Raw genomic sequence first — 23,475 nt, 5'->3', positions numbered from 1 at the left:
TTTTTTTATTGTTTTATTTGAATGGGGCGAAAGGGGGGAAAGATATTTAAACTATGATATATTTTTTTTTATATTTTTAAAAATATTTAAATTTTTAAAATGTAAAAAGTATTATTTATTTATTTTTTTACTTTTGGCATGCTTCAAAAGTCTCCATGGGAGACTAGAAGCTGCCATAACCCGATCACCTCTATGTAGAAGAATTGCTAACTTGCTATGAGTGCTGACCACCGGGCGACGCACATGGCAAACCGCCAATGACAACCATAGAGGTTTGCTGAAGACCTCTGGTTCTGCAGCAAACCCATCGGTGACCCGCGATCACGTGATGGGGGGTCATCAATGGGCGGGATTTCCTTCACGCTTTTAGGAAGCATGTAACTAGTTAGTTAACAGCCACGGTTGGATCGCGATTCCAACTGCGGTTGTTTGAAGCACACGTCAGCTGTTCAAAACAGCTAACATGTGCAGGAAAAATGCGGAGGATGTCTGACATCGGCGTACTATTATGCCTGATATCAGATAGGGGTTAAATGAAGCCCTTTTCCTATCCTGGCAGGCCTGTGGCCTCTTGGCGGGAGAAATCCTCCAAAGAGAAATGGCGAAAGGGCCGAAAATTACACTTCACACGACGACGGTGAGGTTTGGCCTGAGGAATGAGAGCGTTTGACCCTCCGGGCGTATCCTTAATAATTTGGTCCAGCTTGGAGCCAAATAAACAGGCACCCTGGAAAGGCAAGTTGGTAAGGGACTTTACAGAAGATATGTCAGCCTTAAGCCAAATAGTCAGAGAGCGAGAAGCGGTGCTCGCGGATGCCAAGGCACATAATAGCTCAGTAGGCGTACTACGGATCCGTTTTCTAGGCGCCTGCACGTTTGTAGAATGCTTGCGGCCCCTGCTAGTCGATGACTCCCTTGTAGGAGAGGATGCACCTACCTCAGTCATGGGAGCTGCCCGATCTACAGAGGGATTCAATCGCTTTGGCCAGAGAGGCCATGAATTGCAACAGTGATGAAGCCCACTTAAGGTGACACCAGACTTGGTGACAGTGGAGGGCTTCTGAGCGTATTAGGGGTCACAAGCCGCATTTAGGATCACAGGTGTCACGGAGCGGAGTAGTTTGTACACTGCAGGGAATGCTAGGGGTATACACTAGTGCAGCTGAAAGGCAGTGTAGCTCTGAAAAGTTGTGCAGCAGAGCACTTTGGCTAAAAAGGGGAAGCCTGTGGGTAATGAGTCAGTGCAGCACTTACCTAGGTGCTGTGCCCCTGAGGAGAGTCATTTTTCTCTTCGGGTAAAGAAATGCTGTACGCTATAGTATGATGGCTTGTGGGACTTGCGTGCCTCCGGAACCGCTTGCCCGTCGTGAATCAACAAAGACGCTCTCGCAGTGGGCGAGAAGTGCCAGGTGGACTGCAGAGTGAGAAGACTGTAATTGGCGACTCTAGACTGGTAATGTGCTTTTAAGACCAGTGAGTACTCTAACCACAGCAGACAGAACGGTATTTTATGTGACTGCAGTTTGTAAAGGCTTATTAACTAGACTGGTGCTGCGACAGTTTACATGGCAGCACCCCTGCAGTCACACAGAGATCTCTGTGTAAAGAAAACCAGCTAAAGAGATGCTGTCACTGGGGCAAAAGTGTACAGTTTCTATTTTTTCTTTTGCCCTCACTTCATTTGTCTGCCGGAGGTACTGCGGGGAGGGGGAGCTGTGCGGGGGGAGCAGCGCCTCCTTACCCGGATCTTGAGTCCCTTGAGCCCGCGTTGGATTAGCGCTGTCCTCCGCGCAGAATGCAGCCAGGCCGTATGCCGCAGCCACTTCCGGATGCCATCTCGTGAGGTGGTCGTGGGGGGAGCAAGATGGCCGCTGAGAATCTCAGAGGCACTTCTCAGTCTGTGCGAAAAGTGCCAGTAAAATGGGCGGAGCCACCGCGTGTCATGGCGCGGGCGGGGTTTCGGGCTGCGGCCTAATGTAGAATCATAGAATCGTAGAGTTGGAAGGGACCTCCTAGGCCATCTGGTCCAACCCCCTGCTCAAAGCAGGATTCGCTAAATCATCCCAGACAGATGTCTGTCCAGTCTGTTTGAAGACTTCCATTGAAGCAGAACTCACCACTTCTCGTGGCAGCTTGTTCCACTCATTGATCACTGTCAAAGTTTTTTCTAGGCTGAAGCCGGGGGCTAAATTTTTCAGCGCCGGCCGACGCCAATGCAAGAAGGGGTCGGATGTCGCGCCCCCCACTGCAGGATGAGCCCCCTTATGCCAGCATCGCCCCAGACTGCCTGTAAAAGAGCCCTCCAGCCCCGGCACTTACCCAGAGAAGATGTCGGGCGGAGGTAAGCCAGCTGTGTTGCAGGTCTTCCTGCTGCTGCTAGTCTTGGACGGTGCAGGGGTAAGGGGGTATCTCTCAATCCACCATCCCTTTAATAGGGAGGTGGAGAGGGACTGTCCGCCTCCTTGTATCATCCGCTTTAACTGTGGTGGTGCAGTGGGGGCTGCTCGGACGCCAAAAAGGGGGCCCGCTGTACATCCAAGGGGTTAAATCCAATAGAATGGGACAGGGCTGAATGTCCGGCATTAGGCCTGGCTGCGGAAGAGGATACGAGGAGGCGACACTTCATGTGCTCATCCGATGAGGTTGTGGGGAGATCGGTGCCTTTTAAGGGACCCGTTGCCCCTAAAAATCAGACCAGGCATGGCATGTCACAGGAGAGGATACAGGGAAACGACACTCCCTGTGCTCGCCTGTTGATGGTTCAGGGAGATCGGAGCCTTGAAAAGATCCGTCACCCCTTTATCAGAGGAAAAAGTAAATTAAAAAATGTAAAATGGTAAAAATAAAATAAAGCGTTTTTGGTCCAAAGACCAGACCCGTGTGCCTCCTACAGACACTAAGCAGGAACTGGTTCTCTGGGAGCCAGCATGAGGGTGTATACTGCAGAGGAGGAGCTAACTTTCTCTGCATTACTTTGTGTCAGCCTCCTGGTGGCAGCAGCATAACACCCATGGTCTGTGTCCCCCAATGAGGCAAAGGAGAAAACGCATCTTCCTTCCCTTCCATCTTCAATTATCTTCTTCGTTATCTTCTTTTTTTTAACTGAATCTTCTCCTCGTCGCCTCTGGACAGGAACCTGATAGAGAAAAGAAAAAGATGTACCTCTCCATCCAGAAGAGGAGACCTTCCATAGACTTCCGAGCCTCTTGGGGATGAGGGACGTCCATAACTCCTGAAACCGACAAGCTCTGGTGGGCGAGTGGGCAGGAGATGGGGGTCAGGACCAAAATTCGGATCACTTAAACACTCATGTGTTAGAGGTTGAGGTCCTGAAAAATAGACATACGAAGATACGGGGTGGCAGTTCACACCGTACTCATAGTCTTTACGTGGGAGTACATTGTGACTGTCCACACTGTATCCCTCCAGAGGTAAAAGAGAAAATCCATCTGAAAAAGAGATGATACTAGAAAACAACGAAAACCAGAGGTAGATATAGGTTTACTAAAAGACCTGTGTCCACCTCCTACTGATACTAAACTAAACTGATTAACCTAGTGCCATTCGGTGGGGTGTACACTGCTGAGGAGGAGCTATTTTTTTGTGCATAGTGCCAGCAGCACACACTCATGATTTCCGGTGTCCCCCAATGAAGCAATATACTTTTCTTGATTTCTCTTCAACCAGATGATAAAAAAAAAAATGTATATACCTTAATATCAATTGTATACATTATAGATAGCCAGAATAAAGGAGAGCGTGTCCACAGTAGGATTAATACAAGCAAAAAGTACAAATCATTCCCTATGACAACATAATCAGTAATTTGTATCAGTCCATATGCCAGATATTAGGACTATCACAACTTCGCAGTGTCAAATCCCTAGGGTGCCAACCTCCGCTGTCAGGAAGTATGAATAAGGGTAAGACACTATTACCTTAGAAATTTCTTTGTATTTTTTATTTATTATCTCATGATACTCACCTGATTATTATTGGGTACTTAATGGTATTTTAATAATACAAATAAAAATTATTTTTTTTAAGGATTTCTTTTTTGGTTTTCTGCTTGATAGACCCTTCTATACATTGTCTAGGTTTTGTGTTAGATGGATATTTATTATCAGGAGACAAACGCTTTTCAAAATGGTAGTGTCAAGTGTTTTTAATGGGGCACAAGAACATAGTCAACCACGATTTTGAGCATCTCCGACAAGGTGGACACTGATACAAAGGAGCACAAATAGAATCCATTGAACTCAGTTTCTCATTGTAATGAATGTAATGAATACGTCTAAATCCTGCTTTTAGCCCCTTCACCCGCAAGCTTGTTATCACCTCCATGAGCAGGCCAAATTTTACAATTCCAGGTAATCGCTCAGAAACCCTTTGAGGGTATGTGCACACATTGTGAATTTGCCGCTGCAGATTTCCTAGTGATTTACAGTACAATGTAAATCTATGGAAAATAAAAACCACTGTGCACATACTGCAGAAAAGTCTGCGCGGAAACGCAGCGGTTTATTTTCCGCAGCATGTCAATTTTTTGTGTGGATTCCGCAGTGTTTTTACACCCATTCCATTATAGGAATCCGCAGGTGTAAAAACACATGCCCAATCCGCACAAAAATCGCAATAAATCCGCAGATAAAACGTGCGGACTCCGCCAAAATAAGCAGATTTCGCGGGGAGAATTCCGCAAACGAATCCGCAACGTGTGGACATACCCTAACAGATGGCACTGATTCTGAGACTGTTTTTTCATCACCTATTAGGCTGGGGTCACACTAACAGACGAGAAATACGGTCCATATTTTACATGCTTAATATGGAGAAATGTCCCCTAAATAGTGATCCGTATGTCATCCGTAATCAAGGCGTGGTCGCGTATTTTTCGCATGTAAGCATCCGTATGTAATCCGTATGCCGAGATTTTCTCGCAGGCTTGCAAAATGGACATATAATGGAGCCCTATGACAGGTTTTCAAACACCAACGAAAGAATAGATATAGACACATAGAATGCAATATATATATATATATATATATATATATATATATATATATATATATATATATATATATATATATATACACACACACCTACATACACATGTCACAGAGACATTATATATGTCGGCTTCTGTAAAATCATTCCCAAACCAGACATGAAATGACACATGGTTTACATACAGTAAACCATTTTATTTCATGATTTTTTTATATGCCTTTCACTAGTAATTAGTTGAGGTTTTGTGTGTAAAATTTGGGAGGTGTAGGTGTTAATTTCAGGGGTTAATTCGTTGTAAAAAATTGCACGGGCTCCCGCGGTAATTTGTCAACCAGAGAGGTAAAACAGGTGAGTGAGGGCAGATTTTAATAGCCTTGAGAGGGACCATTGTTTTTGTGTGTTTTTTAACCCTTTAATAGTCTAGGAATAATAATGGATAAGTGTCTAATTGACACCTCTCCATTATTAATCAGCTTAATGTCACCTTCCAATTGCAAGATGACATTAACCCATTAATATTAACCCATTAGCCACCGCTACAGGGCAATGGGAATAGAGAGGATAAGTGCCTGAAAAGGCGCATCTTATAGATTTTTGTAGCCGGGGGGGCCAAAAACAATGGTCTATCTCAAGGCTATTAAAATCTGCCCTCACTCACCTGTTTAACCTCTCTGGTTGTGATTTTGCCGCGGGAGCCCACGCATTTTTCCCCAACGAATTAACCCCTTAATTTAACACTTAGACGTCCCAAATTTTACACACAAACCCCAATTTAAATATTAGTCAGGGACATATAAAAAAATACATGAAATTAAATGGTTTACTGTATGTAAACCATGTGTCATTTCACGTCGGGTTGGGGAATGATTTTACAGATGCCTGCAATTGATTTTGCGGCTATTCTGCTATGTAGAACTCTATGAAATATACATTATATATACATACACACACATTATATATATATATATATATACACACACACACACACACCGTATATACTCGCGTATAAGCCGAGATATTCAGCCCATTTTTTGGGGCTGAAAGTCCCCCTTTCGGCTTATACGCGAGTCATATACCGGGGGGTCGGCCGGGCGGGGGGTGTAGGAGATCATACTCACCTCTCCTAGCATGTCTCTTGCAGTCCCCTGTGCTTATTCCATCTTCTCAGCGCTGTTCTTCCTGCTTTCAGCTGTCAAGTGGTGCCTCTCATCACATATGCGCATATGTAATGAGGGCTCATTACATATGTGCATATGTAATGAGTGGAACCACGTGACCGCTGAAAGCAGGAAGAACAGCGCTGAGAAGATGGAATAAGCACGAGGACGAGGTGAGTATATAGTTTGCTTTTTTTTTTTTTAATTGAGGCAGCGGCAGCAGCAGCATTATAAGGGTCCACTAATAACTGTGCATCATTGTAAGGGGCCGCTCACTGTGCAGCATTATAAGGGCAGTAGCTTAGGCATTTTCCACCCTAGGCTTATACGCGAGTCAATAAGTTTTCCTAGTTTTTTGGGACAAAATTAGGGGGGTTGGCTCATACATGGGTCGGCTCATACACGAGTATATATATATATATATATATATATATATATATATATATATATATATATATATATATATATATATATATATATATATATATATACACACACACTCACTGGCCACTTTATTAGGTACACCTGTCCAACTGTGTGTTAAGACTTAATTTCTAATCAGCCAATCACATGGCGGCAACTCAGTGCATTTAGGCATGTAGACATGGTCAAGACAATCTCCTGCAGTTCAAACCGAGCATCAGTATGGGGAAGAAAGGTGATTTGAGTGCCTTTGAATGTGGCATGATTGTTGGTGCCAGAAGGGCTGGTCTGAGTATTTCAGAAACTGCTGATCTACTGGGATTTTCACGCACAACCATCTCTAGGGTTTACAGAGAATGGTCCGAAAAAGAAAAAAAATCCAGTGAGCGGCAGTTCTGTGGCCGGAAATGCCTTGTTGATGCCAGAGGTCAGAGAAGAATGGGCAGACTGGTTCGAGCTGATAGAAAGGCAACAGTGACTCAAATTGCCACCCGTTACAACCAAGGTAGGCAGAAGAGCATCTCTGAACGCACAGTGCGTCGAACTTTGAGGCAGATGGGCTACAGCAGCAGAAGACCACACCGGGTACCACTCCTCTCAGCTAAGAACAGGAAACTGAGGCTACAATTTGCACAAGCTCATCGAAATTGGACAGTAGAAGATTGGAAAAACGTTGCCTGGTCTGATGAGTCTCGATTTCTGCTGCGACATTCGGATGGTAGGGTCAGAATTTGGCGTAAACAACATGAAAGCATGGATCCATCCTGCCTTGTATCAACGGTTCAGGCTGGTGGTGGTGGTGTCATGGTGTGGGGAATTTTTTCTTGGCACTCTTTGGGCCCCTTGGTACCAATTGAGCATCGTTGCAACGCCACAGCCTACCTGAGTATTGTTGCTGACCATGTCCATCCCTTTATGACCACAATGTACCCAACATCTGATGGCTACTTTCAGCAGGATAATGCGCCATGTCATAAAGCTCGAATCATCTCAGATTGGTTTCTTGAACATGACAATGAGTTCACTGTACTCAAATGGCCTCCTCAGTCACCAGATCTCAATCCAATAGAGCATCTTTGGGATGTGGTGGAACGGGAGATTCGCATCAGGGATGTGCAGCCGACAAATCTGCGCCAACTGTGTGATGCCATCATGTCAATATGGTCCAAAATCTCTGAGGAATGCTTCCAGCACCTTGTTGAATCTCTGCCACGAAGAATTGAGGCAGTTCTGAAGGCAAAAGGGGGTCCAACCCGTTACTAGCATGGTGTACCTAATAAAGTGGCCAGTGAGTGTGTATATATATATATATATATATATATATATATATATATATATATATATATATATATATATATATATTATTATATATATATATAGAAATTGGGATCCAGCAAAAGGATGAAAGTTCACCAGATTTGTAAAAACTTCTTCTTTATTAATCCATTATGTCATAAAAAGTAAGAGGAACTCCAATCAATTAGTAGCATTCCGGTATGCTACTAATTGATTGGAGTTCCTCTTACTTTTTATGACATAATGGATTAATAAAGAAGAAGTTTTTACAAATCTGGTCAACTTTCATCCTTTTGCTGGATCCCAATTTCCTCATATTTCTATTTGTTGGGGCATACTCCCTGCCTGGATCCGTGCAAAGCACAGGGTGAACACCGATTACTGCATCAGGAGGAACTCCTTTATGGTGAGCTGGCTATATGTTTTTCACATTGTTTGAATATATATATATATATATATATATTATATATATATATATATATATATATACATACACATACACACACATATATATGTATATATATATCTCAATGACGTGTGTATTATATATATATATATATATATATATATATATACACACACATACATACACACACACATACACACACAGTATAGACCAGAAGTTTGGACACGCCCTCTCATTCAAAGAGTTTTCTTTATTTTCATGACTATGAAAATTGTAGATTCACTCTGCAGGCATCCAAACTATGAATTAACATGTGGAATTATATAATTAACAAAAAAGTGTGAAAAAACAGAAAATACTGTACTCTTTGAATGAGGCATGTCCAAACTTTTGGTCTGTACTGTATATATATATATATTTTTTTTTTCTATGTGTATATAGCTAGTCTTTCTTTTTTTTTTTAAACCTGTCAGTGTGATTTTACTGTATTGCGCAATCAATTGCCGGCTTTTCTAACAGACACCGGGTGCGTATTTCTCGCAAGTCACAAATCCGGTCCGTATGTAATGTGGTTTTTTTTTGTGCACCCATAGACTTGCATTGGCGTACTACGGGCGATTGCTGCGATTGGCATGGACCATAAAATATACGCAAGAAATATACGGCTGATGGGCGCTACCCCATAGAGTATCATTTGTCCATGTGCAATGCGTGGTTTTTACGCCTCTCACTCGTCCGTATTTCTCTCTAATGTGTTCAATATGACTTGTGTTTGTGAAACTTTCAACAAAATTCAAATTTTTTTTTCACAATTCACAAACTTTTATGCCCTTAAATCTGAGTCATGTCACACAAAATAGTAAATAATATTTCCCACATGTCTACTTTACATCAGTATAAAACAATTTTTTTGGGGGTTAGGCAGTTAGAAAGGTTAAAACTTGACCAGCGACCTCATTTTTACAACAAAATTTACAAAACTATTTTTTGTTAGGGGCCATATCACATTTAAGTGACTTTCAGGGGGTCTATATGATAGAAAGTACCCCAAAGTGTCACTATTCTAAAAACTGTTCTCCTCAATGTGCTCAAAATCACATTCAAGAAGTTTATTAAGCCTTCAGGAGCGTCACAGGAATTAATGGAAGAAAAAAAAATGAACATTTAACTATTTAACTTTTTTTTCCCCACATATATTTTACATTAGACCCCATTTTTTTAACAGGAGAAAATGGACCCCAAAATTTGTTGTGCAATTTCTCCTGAGCAGGTCGATACCCCATATGTAGTGGAAAACTACTGTGTTGGCACACGGCACGGCATGGTAGGAAAGAAGCACCATTTGAAGTTTTGAGTAGGCTGGTTTGGTTATTTTCTGTCAAATAGGCCCCTCAAAGTCACTTAAAATGTGATGTGGTCCCTAAAAAAATGGCTTTGTAAATTTTGTTGGAAAATGAGAAAATCGCTGGTCAACTTTTAACCCTTATAACTTACTAAAAAAAAAAAAAAAAAAAAAAAATCAGAGATTTAAAACAGAGAGATCATGTCACACAAAGTAGTTAAGGGAATCTGTCACCTATTTTTTGCCCTATAAGATGCGGCCACAGCCATCAGGGGCTTATCTACAGCATTCTGTAATGCTGTAGATAAGCCCCCGATGTAACCTGAAAGATAAGAAATAGGGATTTTTGTGTACTCACCGTAAAATCCTTTTCTCCGAGCCAATCATTGGGGGACACAGAGACAGTGTGTAGTGGATGTTATGCTACTTGCCACTAGGAGGACACTAAGTAAACACAGAAAAAGTTAACTCCTCCCCTGCAGTATACAACCTCTCGCTGGCTGGGAATTCCCCAGTTTGGTGAAAAAAGCAGTAGGAGCATTAAATGAATGACAATCATAACCCTGTCAAAACCTAATAATGCTACAGTGATCCAATAGGCCAAACAGAGCGGGTGCTGTGTCCCCCAATGATTGGCTCGGAGAAAAGGATTTTACGGTGAGTACACAAAAATCCCCATTTCTCCTACGCCTCATTGGGGGACACAGAGACAATGGGACGTCCTAAAGCAGTCCCTGGGTGGGGAGCATACATCTGCTAATACCCCATGAACCACGGAGAAAACACTGTAGTACTGCCAATTGCAGGGTGCGCCTGCCAAGAGCTGCATCCGCAGAGGCCTGAGAATGAAATTAGTCAATGATTGTAAAGGTATGCAGGCTGGAACAAATCGCAGCCTTGCGGACAGGCCTGAGAATGAATTTGGAAATGTTTTGTAAAGGTATGTAGGCTGGACTAAGTCGCAGCGTTGAAGACCTGTTCTGCCGACACCTGGAGCCGAATGGCCTAAGAGGCGCCCACTGAGCGGATAGAATGCGCCTTAATCCTTGCTGGGACAGGTGTGTCCCAGACCCAGTAGGATTCCTGAATAGCCAAGCAAATCCACCTGGCTAGCATGTTTTTTTTTTTTTTTCAAGCGGCTAGACCCTTCCTATGTCCCTCTGGAAGTATGAACAGGGCATCTGACTTGCGGAAGGGAGTCGTCCGCGAGATGTACCGTCTCAGTGCGATGGACTGGTGCCGGACAAGAGGAGGGCAAAACAATTTCCAGATAGACATGGAAAGAGGATACAACTTTGGGCAGGATGGACAGGGACGTCCTGAGAACTGCCTTGTGCTGATAAAAATTAAGGAAATGATGACGGCAGGACAGGGCCGCCAATTCAGAAACTCGTCTGATTGACGTACTTGCCACTAGAAAGACCACTTTCCAAGAGAAAATAGGTAGTGGTACGTCCTACAACGGTTCGAAAGGAGCCTCCTGTAGGCCCCGAGAACCAAGTTAAGGTCCCATGATTCGAATGGTCCCTTATAGGGAGGCGCGACATGAGAAACTCCCTGAATGAACATCTTGACCTGAAGTTTTGTGGCAATTTTGCGTTGGAATAGCACTGACAAGGCTGAAATTTGGCCCTTGAGCAAGCTAAGCGAGAGGCCTGACCTTAATCCTGACTGAAGGAATTCCAATATGGCAGGAATGGAAAACACTAGAGGGGATCGATCATGATCCTTGCACCACAAAACACCAAGGTTACTTACCGGTAGCCGGTTTTTCCGGAGCCCATGACGGCACACGAGAGAGGGGATCCGCCCAGTCAGGACAGGAACCCTACTGAAGATAAAAGGGCGTTACCTCTCCCTCGCTTCAGTTGGTTTACAGAGCATGAGAGGCCCCCCGGGTTAGTACACATGGTAAAACTATCACCACATTATATCTAACTAAAAAACACCCAAACTAAAGTGCACACCAAAGGAGTGAAAAAGGGGGGGAATATACAGGTGCCGTCATGGGCTCCGGAAAAACCGGCTACCGGTAAGTAACCTTGGTGTTTTCCCGTCTCCCATGACGGCACACATGAGAGACTTTTGTAGAATAAGACACCTTAGGGAGGGACCACCGCTTGCAGCACCCTTCTACCAAAGGTTAGGTCAGTAGAGGAAGACAGATCAAGTCGGTAGTGTTTAAAAAAGGTGGAAGGTGAGGACCAAGTAGCGGCTTTACAAATTTGCTCAATCGATACCTCAGCCTTCTCTGCCCAGGAGGTAGCCACGGCTCTGGTGGAGTGAGCCTTGATGCCTTCTGGAACCGGAGCGCCACTTGCGGAGTAGGATAACATAATGGCCTCCCTGATCCATCTGGCAATGGTACTTTTAGCTACCCCGTGCCCCTTTCTACTACCCTGAAAGGCTACAAAAAGGGACTGATCTTTCCTCCACTGACTAGTTATTGACATATATTGTATTATGGCTCTTCTTACATCTAATGTATGGAACTTTTGCTCCCCCGGGTTTCTGGGATTGTTACAGAACGACGGCAAGGAGATCTCCTGAGTCCTATGAAACTTTTGGACTACCTTGGGGAGATAGGCCGGGTCTGGTCTTAGAACCACTCGGTCATCCAAGATCTGTGTATAAGGAGGACATATAGACAGAGCTTGTAGGTCGCTGACTCTTCGGGCTGACGTTAAGGCTACCAGTAAGACCGTTTTAAGTGTAAGTAGCTTTGGTGACAGCTCTAGTAGTGGTTCGAAGGGATCTTTGGTTAAAGCCTCCAAAACTAGGTTCAGGTCCCAGGGTGGTATCTTTGGGATAATGACCGACCTTGACCTGCCACAGGACTTAATGAACTGGGACACCCACCTATTGGCTGCTAAATTGCAGTTATATAGGGCCCCCAAAGCTGAGACTTGAACTTTGAGTGTGTTAGTGGCTAACCCCAGTTGCAGCCCCGACTGTAAGAACTCTAGGATAGGTCCCAATGGAGCTACATCCCCTAAAGGTCCCCCCAGGAAGTCTAGGAACTTTTTCCACGTTCTACCGTAGATTTGGGATGTTATTGGTTTCCTACTTTTCAACAGGGTGGAGACTAACCCTGGAGAGAATCCCTGGCGACTCAGTAGCGCCCTCTCAAATTCCAGGCTGCTAGATGGAAGCCCTTCACCTGAGAGTGGACCACTGGTCCCTGGGAAAGCAGGTCTGGAATCTCTGGTAGTATCCATGGATCTGTCACTGACATGAGCCTCAGAAGGGAGAACCAAGGCCTTCTTGGCCAAAAAGGAGCTATAAGAATTATTCTTGCCCGATCCTCCCTGATTTTCCTGACTACTACTGGGATCATTGTTATCGGGGGAAATGCATAGGCCAGGATGAACTTCCAGGGTATTTGTAGGGCATCTACTGCGAAGGGGTTTTCCCTTGGATTTAGCGAGCAGAACTTCCTGACCTTCCGGTTGTGTGCGGTAGCGAACAGATCTATTTCTGGTCTGCCCCAGGCCTGAACTATTTGTTGGAAGACTCGGGAGTTTAGGGACCATTCCCCTTGTCTTAGATGCCTGCGACTCAGGAAGTCTGCTTGTATATTTTCTGCCCCTTTTATGTGCAATGCTGTGATGGATAACAGATGTTGTTCTGCTAGCTGGAAGAGTAGATCTGATATTTGCATGAGGCCCCGAGATCTCGTTCCCCCCTGATGATTGATGTAGGCTACTACTGCCTGATTGTCCGTCATGACCCGGGTGTGGCGGCCCTGAAGTAAGGGAAGGAAATGTTTCACGGCTTTTTCCACTGCCCATAGTTCTTTTACATTTGAATTCTGATCGCTTTCTAGTGAGGACCAGGTCCCCTGTATTGTATGGGATCTCAGGTGTGCTCCCCACCCTGTGGCACTCGCGTCTGTCGTAATGATGTCCTCAACTGGTTTTTGCCACGGGACACCAGCTGTTAGATTCTTTTCTACAGTCCACCAGAGCAGGGAATCTCTTACAGCCACTGGGAGACATAGTTTGCCTTCTAAACGCCCTTTTAATTGTTTCTGCGCTGACAGGACTTCCCACTGTAGTTGCCTTAAGTGGTACTGCGCCCATGTTACTGCGGGTATACATGATGTCAGTGAGCCTAAAAGGGACATTGGGTTCCTCAGTGTCATATTTGGCCTTTGTATTGCTGTGCGAGCTAGGCCTCTTATCTTGGTCACTTTCCTCTCTGGTAGGAGGCAGCGTTGTTGCTCGGAGTCCAATATCAACCCTAGGAAGGATTGCTCTTTTACTGGGGTTATCCTTGACTTGGGGATGTTTACTATCCATCCTAGTCCTACTAGAGTTGCTATTACTTCCTTCACTTGAAGTGTGCAGTGGGATTCCGACCTCCCTATTACCAGAAAGTCGTCTAAGTATGGGACGATCACTATGTCCCTGGATCGCAGAAAAGACATTACTTCGGCCATCACTTTGGTGAATACCCTGGGGGCTGTAGACAGGCCAAACGGAAGGGCTGCGTATTGGTAGTGTCTCACCTGCCCCTGGATATAGAGCGCTACTCTCAAATATCTCTGATACTCCCGATGGATTGGGATGTGATAGTAGGCATCTTTTAAGTCTATCACTGCCATGAGGCAATGCTGGAACAGGATCTTTGTGGCCGTGTTGATTGACTCCATTTTGAAGGAGCAATTGTCTATCCACTGATTGAGTCTCCTCAGGTTGACAATGGTTCTCCAAGAGCCGTCTGGTTTTTGTATTAAGAAGAGGGGGGAGTAGAACCCCCTTCCTTCTTCTTGCGCTGGGACTTCCTGTAGGACTTGTTTTTTCACTAGTCCCAAGACTTCCGTCTCCAGGGCCAGCTGTTGCTCTTGGGCTTTCCTTCTGGGTGTTATTATGAAGGTATGCCTGGGCGGACGGATGAATTTTATTTTTAAGCCGTCCTTGATTATATTTAGGACCCATGTACTGGGGGAGATATTTGCCCAGGCGGAAAGGAAGAGAGAAAGCCTTCCCCCTACCTCCGGCCCAATGTCATTGGGGAGATTTTTTGGAGGAAGTGGAGGGCCCTTTAAACATATAGCCCGATCCTCTTTTTTCTTTAAAGTCCCAGCTTTTTCTATCTCCCGGGGGACGACCCCTGTTAAATCTCCTCCTCCGAAAGGGCTGCTTCTTAGGTTCTCCCGGAAATCGGGGAAAGCTTTTCTTCCTATCCCCCGCATGCTCCAAAATCTCTTCTAGTTTTTTCCCGAAGAGGAATTGGCCATCGCATAGAATGGAACATAACTTGTGCTTAGAGGGTAAATCTCCGGGACACCCTTTAAGCCACAGGGCTCGTCTTGCCGCATTTGACAGGCTTGCTGCTCTAGCTGTCAATCTTGCGGAGTCTGCAGAGGAATCGGCCAGGAAAGCCGCTGCTCCGTGCACCAATGTTAGATTAGCTAGAATTTCGTCTCTAGGAACTCTATCCTTGATCTGGTCCTCTATTTGTTGCAGCCAGACCATGAGGGCACGAGCGGTACAGGTACCGGCTATTGCTGGCTTCAATCCCCCTGCTGAAGCTTCCCAGATGTGCTTCAGAAACCCATCTGCTTTCTTATCAAGCGGGTCTTTCAACACGCCAGAATCTTCTAATGGTAGGGATACCTTTTTTGAGGATCTGGCTACAGCCCCATCAATTTTTGGGACTTTTTCCCAGGTTTCTGAGTCCTTCTGGTCAAAGGGGTACCTCCTCTTTGATGTGGAAGGTAAGCCCCCTGACCGCTCTGTCTTTTTCCATTCCCTGTCAATTAGCGCTTTTATTTTATCATTTACAGGGAAGGTACGCTTTCGCTTTTCCTCCAGTCCTCCAAACATTACATCCTCTAATGATTTGGGAGTTTTTTCTTCTTTAAGGCCCATTGTAGCTCTAATGGCCTTGACCAGTTTTTCTACGTCCTCCGTTGGGAAACATGGACGGCCGCCTATATCGCTGTCCGAGGAGGATTCTGAGGACTGCGTAGAGGAAGAGGAGGTGGAGGGGGACAAAGATCTATCCCGCCCCTTCTGCTTTGGCGAGGCCTCTGAATCGGAGCTCCTTCTACGGTTTCTTTTCTTTTTAAGGGCTGCCTTAAGGGAACCTTTCACCTCCTGATGTATTAACTCCTTCAGACTAGTCACCAAATCAGGGGTCTCCTCCTGTATAGTCCTGTTAATACAGTCAGCGCAGAGATCTTTCTGCCACTGATCTGCCAGCGGGTTTTTACATAGGGCGCATTCTCTATTTTTGGTTTTGCTGCTGGCCTTCCTCGCCCCCTAGTGATCAAACAGAGAAAATGGAACCCCATTACCATAAGGGTGACATTCACGTAGATCACTCACCACCGCTGTCAATCAGGGGTACCGATCTCGGAGGCTCCTCAGATGCACTCGTGACGTTTCTCCTGGACGTCCCAGAGTCATGCCGATTGCGCTTATGACTGCCGCTCCCACCACTTGAGCGACTGCTCCTGGTATGTTGGTGGCTCGGCCTGGCATCTGGCGAGAGGTCTTGCTGCTGACGCTGCTGATGTCGCTGCTGCTGACGCTGCTCGTCTTGCCCCACTTCCATTCTGAAGCCTTGGGCATGAGTGCGTCTTCTGTGGTCATCCCCCTTATGTAAGGGGGATCCACTGCACTCTCCGCCTCCTCCGGTTACCCCCACAGCCCCCCCCGCCATACCGCCGGGATCTCTCTCCACCGATCGGCGTTCTTCACCATGGGCGCCATCTTGAATTGTCGGCGCCGCCTCCGACGTCACGCCCCTTCCCCAGCGTGCCCTGCGCGTGACGTCAGAGGAGCGCGACCCGGAAGCGGCCGCTCCCTCAACGCTCCAGAGTAGGGAATCACCGGCAGAGGGGGAGAGGGCGCCGCGGCAGCCACGGCAGAGCCCCAGGACCCCCGCCGTGCTGTTCCTGCGCCCGCTCGGACGCTGAGCCCCGGAGAACCCGCGGACGGCGCTTCCTCCATCCCGACGCCCAGCGCTCAGGAGCCCAGCCTGATCTTCTACGCCGGCACGGGAGAGGGGCAGGTAAGTGTGACCTGCTGTCTTCAGCACGGGTCCCTGTCAGGACAGGAAACCCAACTGAAGCGAGGGAGAGGTACCGCCCTTTTATCTTCAGTAGGGTTCCTGTCCTGACTGGGCGGATCCCCTCTCTCATGTGTGCCGTCATGGGAGACGGGAAAAAGAAGGTTTCCCAGGTGCGGTGATAAAAGCGCATGGACACGAACTTCCTAGGACTAATCATGGTGGAAATCACGTTGTAAGAAAATCCAGCCTGTGCTAAAAACCAGGATTCAACGGCCACGCCGTCAAAGACAGGGCCCCGGAGTTCCGGTGGTAAATCGAACCCTGATAGAGTAAATCCGTGCGATCTGGAAGTCACCAAGGGACGTCGGCGACTAGTTGTACTAGTTCTGCGACCATGCCCGGCCAATCTGGCGCAACTAGGATCACTGATACGTCCTCTGCTCTTATCTTCTTGATGACCCTCGGGAGCAAGGGGAGAGGGGGGAAAGATGTACGGGAGCCGGAACTGGTGCCGCGAATAATTAGGGTGTCAACCGATGGCGATCGGGCAATGAATCGAGTAATCTTGTTGTTTAGGCTTGAAGCCATGAGATCCACATCCGGAGTGCCCCAACAACAGCAAATATGCTGAAAACCTTCCGGATGAAGAGACCACTCTCCCGAGGCAAGGGCTTGGCGACTGAGAAAGTCTGCCGCCCAATTCTCTGTCTGGGATGAGGATCGCTGAGATGGGCAAATGGTTGGTCTAGGCCCAATGGAGGATGTGACTCACTTCGTGCATGGCCATCCTGCTCCGAGTACCCCCTTGACGGTTGATACACGCTACAGCTGTGGCATTGTCGGATTGGATCCCGATGGGGAGACCTGCAAGGAGAAAGTGGAAACTCAGTAGGGCTAATTTGATTGCCCGTATCTCCAAGACGTTGATGGGGAGATGTGACTCCCAAATTGACCAAGGACCCTGTGCCGTGTGGTGACAAAACACTGCACCCCAGAAGACTTGCGTCTGTGGTCACCACCAATCATCGTACTTGGAGAAAAGACCTCCCTTGACTCAGGGAGGATTTCAATGTCCACCACTTGAGGGCTTGTCTGATCCGCAAGGACAGAAGGCACTGACGGTCCAGGGAAGACGGGTTCTTGTGCCAAGTCAACAGCAAGGCTTGTTGCAAAAGGCGGAGATGGAATTGTGCGAATGGCACCGCTTCCATTGCTGCCACCACCTTTCCGAGAACTCTCATGCTGAAATGAATAGAATGAGAGACCGGACGGGAAAGAGTCTGCGCTGCCTGTTGAAAAGCTCGGGCCTTCTCTGGAGGGAGAATGACCAACCCACAGGAAGTGTCCAAGACCATTCCCAAAAGGGAAATCTGCTGGACCGGTGTTGGGGAAGACTTTTCAAAGTTTATCTTCAGACCCAGGCGAGAAGGTGTATTTACTGTGATAGCCACGGATTTCTCGCAGGCTGGAAGGGATGTACCCTTGATTAACAGGTCGTCCAGATATGGCAGTACCACCACTCCCCGAGCGTTGAGAATGGCCATGTCCTTGGTATAGGCCCTGGGGGAGGTAGCGAGACGGAAGGGCAAGACAACGAACTAGAATTGTTCTTCTCGAATTGTAAAACGCAGGAACTGCTGGATGATAGGGACTCTCCCCTTTTGCATGGATGCGACAGTGACCGGAGGAATTTCATTCGAAATCGCCATACATTGACAAACTGATTTAACAGCCTGAGGTCCAATATGGGCCGCATCTTTCTTTGGAACCACAAAAAGGTTTGAATAAAAACCGCTGAACCATTCTGAATGACAGCAGACGGCCGCCTACTTTGTCGGTGTCGGCCGGATACCACAACAAGTCATTGGAGTAGAGGATCTAAGAGGTCTGCTTCCTTAGATCCACATGCTGTCAGCCTGGGTTTCCAAGAGCGGTTAGGTTTGTTAGAGACCTGGGAACCTCTGTCTCCACGCGGGGACTGATCCGGAAGATAAGGTTGTTTTAGACCAGCTGGAGCTGTTGCGAAAAAAGGTCGAAAAACTAGTCGGCTGTTGATTCTGAAAAACCACCGGGCAGCCCCTTGTTGGGGAAGAAACCTACTCTTACCCCCCGGAAGTGTCAGAAATGAGCTGGTCAAGTTTCTTGACTAAGCAGGCGACCAGTTTGATACGGCAGAGAAGTCTTTAATCTCTTGTTGGAGGTGGAATTTGCCCGCCAGTCGCATAGTCATAGGGCTCTCTGATGAAGACTGCATTAGCGGTTGCCTTAGCAGCGCAATTAACGGCATCTAAAGAGGTGTCTACTGCAAAATCCCCTGCGTGAATTATCTGCTTGGAAGGCAGTAATTAAGACTTCTGCCCAAGTGGCCATGCCTTAGCCACTCAAGTCGCTGCGAAAGATGGGAAAAAAGCTGCTCCTGAAGCTCAGAAAAACTGAACTGGCGAGGTAGCCAATTTGATGAACGGAGGGGTTTCTGACTGAAGAGCCCTCAGAAACAGATCGAAATGTTTTAGGAGCAAAGCACAATACAAGAGAATCCACTGAGGGGGACTGTAACCAATTCTTCAGCAGATATGGAGTAAAGGGGGTATTCAGCCTCGATAGGCTTGTGCCCAGTGAAGCGCTTATGTGGTAGGTTCCTACGTTTTTAGACAATGTCCATCAACTCCAGATGGCTGGCAAATACCCTGCGCTCACGTTTAGTCCTCTTAAAAGGAGATAACGTATTCCGGAGCAGGAATATTCTCCTTGTCCAACATCAGAAACTTGTTGACTGACTGTCAGAGAATCAAGCGATTCATGGACATTTTGGGGAATTCTGAGGGACTGACGTGTGAGACTCAAATTCAGAGACATGTTCTCTGCGAACATTAGGAGAGGGAGAGCGAGAGACAGAACTCGCAGATGCTGAATCCCGAGCGTGACTAGGGGAAGCGTCATTGGTCCCCTTTCTAGAGACCTGAGGATCCCTTGAAGGAGCACGGTCCCTGCAGGAGGACGGTTCCCAACCGTCGCCAAAGCCCTCCTCGGGCGGTAAAGACGCGTTTTGACTTAAAGAGGATTCCCGGAGCAGTCTATAGCCTTGGTCAGTGACTCCACAGACCGTGACAAGGATGTGACCCACTCAGAGGGACTAAACGCAGGGAGAAGCTTACAGCGGATGGCGTTTTAGCACAAGCCGGGTCGCAATCCGTGCATAGCGGATTAGTCTGGGTACTAGGCAAGGCAGTCTTGCAAGAGGTACCAGCGGCAAAGAACGCAGTGCGCTTCTCATTAGCCCCCTTTTTGCTTCCTTAGACTGAGACATAGTGCACGTGAAAGGGTTACAAGCAGAGCCTGGGCTGCAGCTGCAGGGAATGTGCAGCGAAGGGTTAAGCTTTGCTCTGATCCAGATGCAGCTTACCTGCGGTCCTGATGCTGTGTCCCTGGGAGGAATATCGGTGGCCCTGTAGCGTCACCAGGTGTAGTCATCCGTTTGCGCACCCCCCGCAGCCGTCCCAGTGCCCGAGGGGCAGAGAAGGGGTTAAGGATATGGCCCCCGAGTCTAGCAGGGCGCGTCTCCTACAGAGGGAGAGGCGCCAAAGACGTGGGCGGAAGCGCTAACGGTGGGCGGCGTTATGTAAATTGCGGCCTAGTAGGCCGAAAAGCCGGGGACTAAATTTTTGGGCCTGCCCGCAGCGAGCGCCGGGTGAAGCGCGACGGGGCGCCGATATGCCGCCGCTGAGACTCGGTCAGCGCTTCTCCCAGGGACCAGGACCCGACCCCATACCTCCAATCCAGTGCTCGCGCTGTCTGTGCTGTCCAGGAGCCTGCAGTGTGTTTCATCCCATCTCAGATTCTGAGGGAAAAAAAGCTCCCGGGCGATGTAGCAGAGCCGGAGAGGTTGTTACAGGGGTATTGCTCAATCGGTCCACCCTATGGGCAGGGGGACAGAGAGCTATGGGGCTGATTCAGGGCATCTGAAAGCGCTGGTCAAGTCTTCTCCGTGCGTTCGCCCTCGTATCCGTGTGGGTTACCGGGACTGTAAAGGATCCATCGCCAGAGGAATCAGTTCCAGTCGTCGCAGGAAAGTGTATGGGGAGGTATACTCCGAGTGCTTGCCTGTTGTTGGTTCGGGGGAGAGCGGGCTGTAGAAAGGAACCGTCGCCCTTTTCACTCTAATTAAAAAATAAAAATTTAGAGAAAATTCAAAAATAAAATAAAAACAGTGGGGTCTGAAACCAGACCAAAGTGCCTCCTGCAGACACTAAGCAAGAACTGGGGAATTCCCAGCCAGCGAGAGGGCATATACTGCAGGGGAGGAGTTATCTTTTTTCTGTGTTTACTTAGTGTCCTCCTAGTGGCAAGCAGCATAACATCCACTATACACTATCTGTGTCCCCCAATGAGGCGTAGGAGAAAAACGAGCTAGATTATACTCGCCGGGGGGGCAGTCCGGTGCAGGTCCGATGGGTGTCGCGGTCCGGCGCCTCCTATCTTCATGCTGCGTAGGCGTACTGATCTGCCCTGTTAAGGGCAGACCAGAGTACTGCAGTTCGTAGGCGCCGGACTTCTCTGATCTTTCCCGGCGCCTGCGCACTCAACAGGGCAGGTCAGTACGCCTGCGAAGGAGCGCGGCATGAAGCAAGGAGGACGACATCATCGCTAGAAGATAGGAGGCGCCGGACCCAAACAGTGACACCCATCTGACCCGGACCGCACCAGACTGTTCCCCCCCCCCCGGTGAGTATAATCTAATTCGTATTTCTTATCTTTCAGGTTACATAGGGGGCGGGGCTTATCTACAGCATTACAGAATGCTGTAGATAAGTCCTTGATGGCGATGGCCGCATTTCCTAGGGCAAAAAATAGGTGACAGATTCCCTTTAACTACTTTGTGTGACATGATCTCTCTGATTTAAGGGCATAAAAATTAAAAGTTTGAAAATTGCTACATTTTCAACATTATTTGCAAAATTTTCCAATTTTTCCAAAAATAAAATGCATGTCATAGCAAAAAATTTTTACCACTATCATGGAGTACTATCATGTTACGAAAAAACAATCTCAGAATCAGTGGGATCCGTTGAAGGACTGTTTCAGAGTTATTACCATATAAAGTGACAGTGGTCAGAATTGTAAAATTTGGTTTGGTCAGGAAGGTGAAGACAGGCTGGGGGGTGAAGGGGATAAGAGATTCAGATAGAAGCCATTAAATAACGGCTGAATGCAGCAATTACGCAGCTTTACTTACAGTCATGGCCAAAAGTTTTGAGAATGACACAAATATTAATTTTACAAAGTCTACTGCTTCATTTTTTCTAATGGCAATTTGAATATACTCCAGAATGTTATAAAGAGTGATCAGCTTAACAGCAATTACTTGCAAAGTCAATATTTGCCTAGAAAATTAACTTTATCCCCCAAAACACATTTCAACATCATTGCATCCCTGCCTTAAAAGGACCAGCTAACATCGTTTCAGTGATTGCTCCATTAACACAGGTGTGGGTGTTGATGAGGACAGGGCTGGAGGTCAATCTGTCATGATTAAGTAAGAATGACACCACTGGACACTTTAAAAGGAGGCTGGTGCTTGGCATCATTGTTTCTCTTCTGTTAACCATGGTTATCTCTAAAGAAACACGTGCAGTCATCATTGCACTGCATAAAAATGGCCTAACAGGTAATAGTATCGCAGCTAGAAAGATTGCACCTCAGTCAACAATCTATCGCATCATCAAGAACTTCAAGGAGAGAGGTTCCCTTGTTGCCAAAAAGGCTACAGGGCACCGAAGAAAGACCAGCAAGCGCCACGACCGTCTCAAAAGTGTTTCAGCTGCGGGATCGGGCTACCAGCAGTGCAGAGCTTGCTCAGGATGGCAGCAGGCAGGTATGAGTGCATCTGCAAGCACTGTAAGGCGGAGACACTTGGAGCAAGGCCTGGTCTCAAGGAGGGCAGCAAAGAAGCCACTTCTCTCCTGGAAAAACATCATGGACAGACTGATATTCTGCAAGAGGTACAGGGAGTGGACTGCTGAGGACTGGGGTAAAGTCATTTTCTCTGATGAATCCCCTTTTCGATTGTTTGGGACATCTGGAAAACGGCTTATTCGGAGAAGACCAGGTGAGCGCTACCACCAGTCTTGTCTCATGCCAACTGTCAAGCATCCTGAAACCATTCATGTGTGGGGTTGCTTCTCAGCCAAGGGAATGGGCTCTCTCTCAGTCTTGCCTAAAAACACAGGCATGAATAAAGAATGGTACCAGAATGTCCTCCAAGAGCAACTTCTCCCAACCGTCCAAGAGCAGTTTGGCGATCAACAATGCCTTTTTCAACATGATGGAGCACCTTGCCATAAAGCAAAGGTGATAACTAAATGGCTCAGGGAACAAAACATAGAGATTTTGGGACCATGGCCTGGAAACTCCCCAGATCTTAATCACATTGAGAACTTGTGGTCAATCATCAAGAGACGGGTGGACAAACAAAAACCTTCAAATTCAGACAAAATAAAGGCATTGATTTTGCAAGAATGGACTGCTATCAGTCAGGATTTGATCCAGAAGTTGATTGAGAGCATGCCATGGAGAATTGCTGAGGTCCTGAAGAAGGGTCAACACTGCAAATATTGACTTGCTGCATTAACTCATTCTAACTGTCAATATAACCTTTTGCTACTCATAATATGATTGCAATTATATTTCTGTATGTGATAAAAACATCTGACAAACACACATAAAAACCAGAGGCCAACAGATCATGTGAAAATATAATATTTGTGTCATTCTCAAAACTTTTGGCCATGACTGTATACTATACCGCCATAACCTTTAAT

At 46.8% G+C, this 23,475-nt stretch overlaps 1 protein-coding gene across 1 annotated transcript in view; it reads right to left on the bottom strand.

Annotated features, from left to right (window-relative positions):
* NUP107 (nucleoporin 107) overlaps positions 1 to 23,475 on the bottom strand; it is a 201,114-nt gene that overhangs the window by 5,017 nt on the left and 172,622 nt on the right. The gene's annotated exons all lie outside the window — the stretch shown is intronic.

The sequence above is a fragment of the Dendrobates tinctorius genome, unplaced genomic scaffold (genome assembly GCF_039654945.1).
Source record: "Dendrobates tinctorius isolate UK_male_01 unplaced genomic scaffold, ASM3965494v1 ptg000224l, whole genome shotgun sequence".
NCBI classification, from domain to species: domain Eukaryota; kingdom Metazoa; phylum Chordata; class Amphibia; order Anura; family Dendrobatidae; genus Dendrobates; species Dendrobates tinctorius.
The sequence above is the reverse complement of the archived record's forward strand: the minus strand, read 5'-3'. Positions and strand labels throughout refer to the sequence as shown.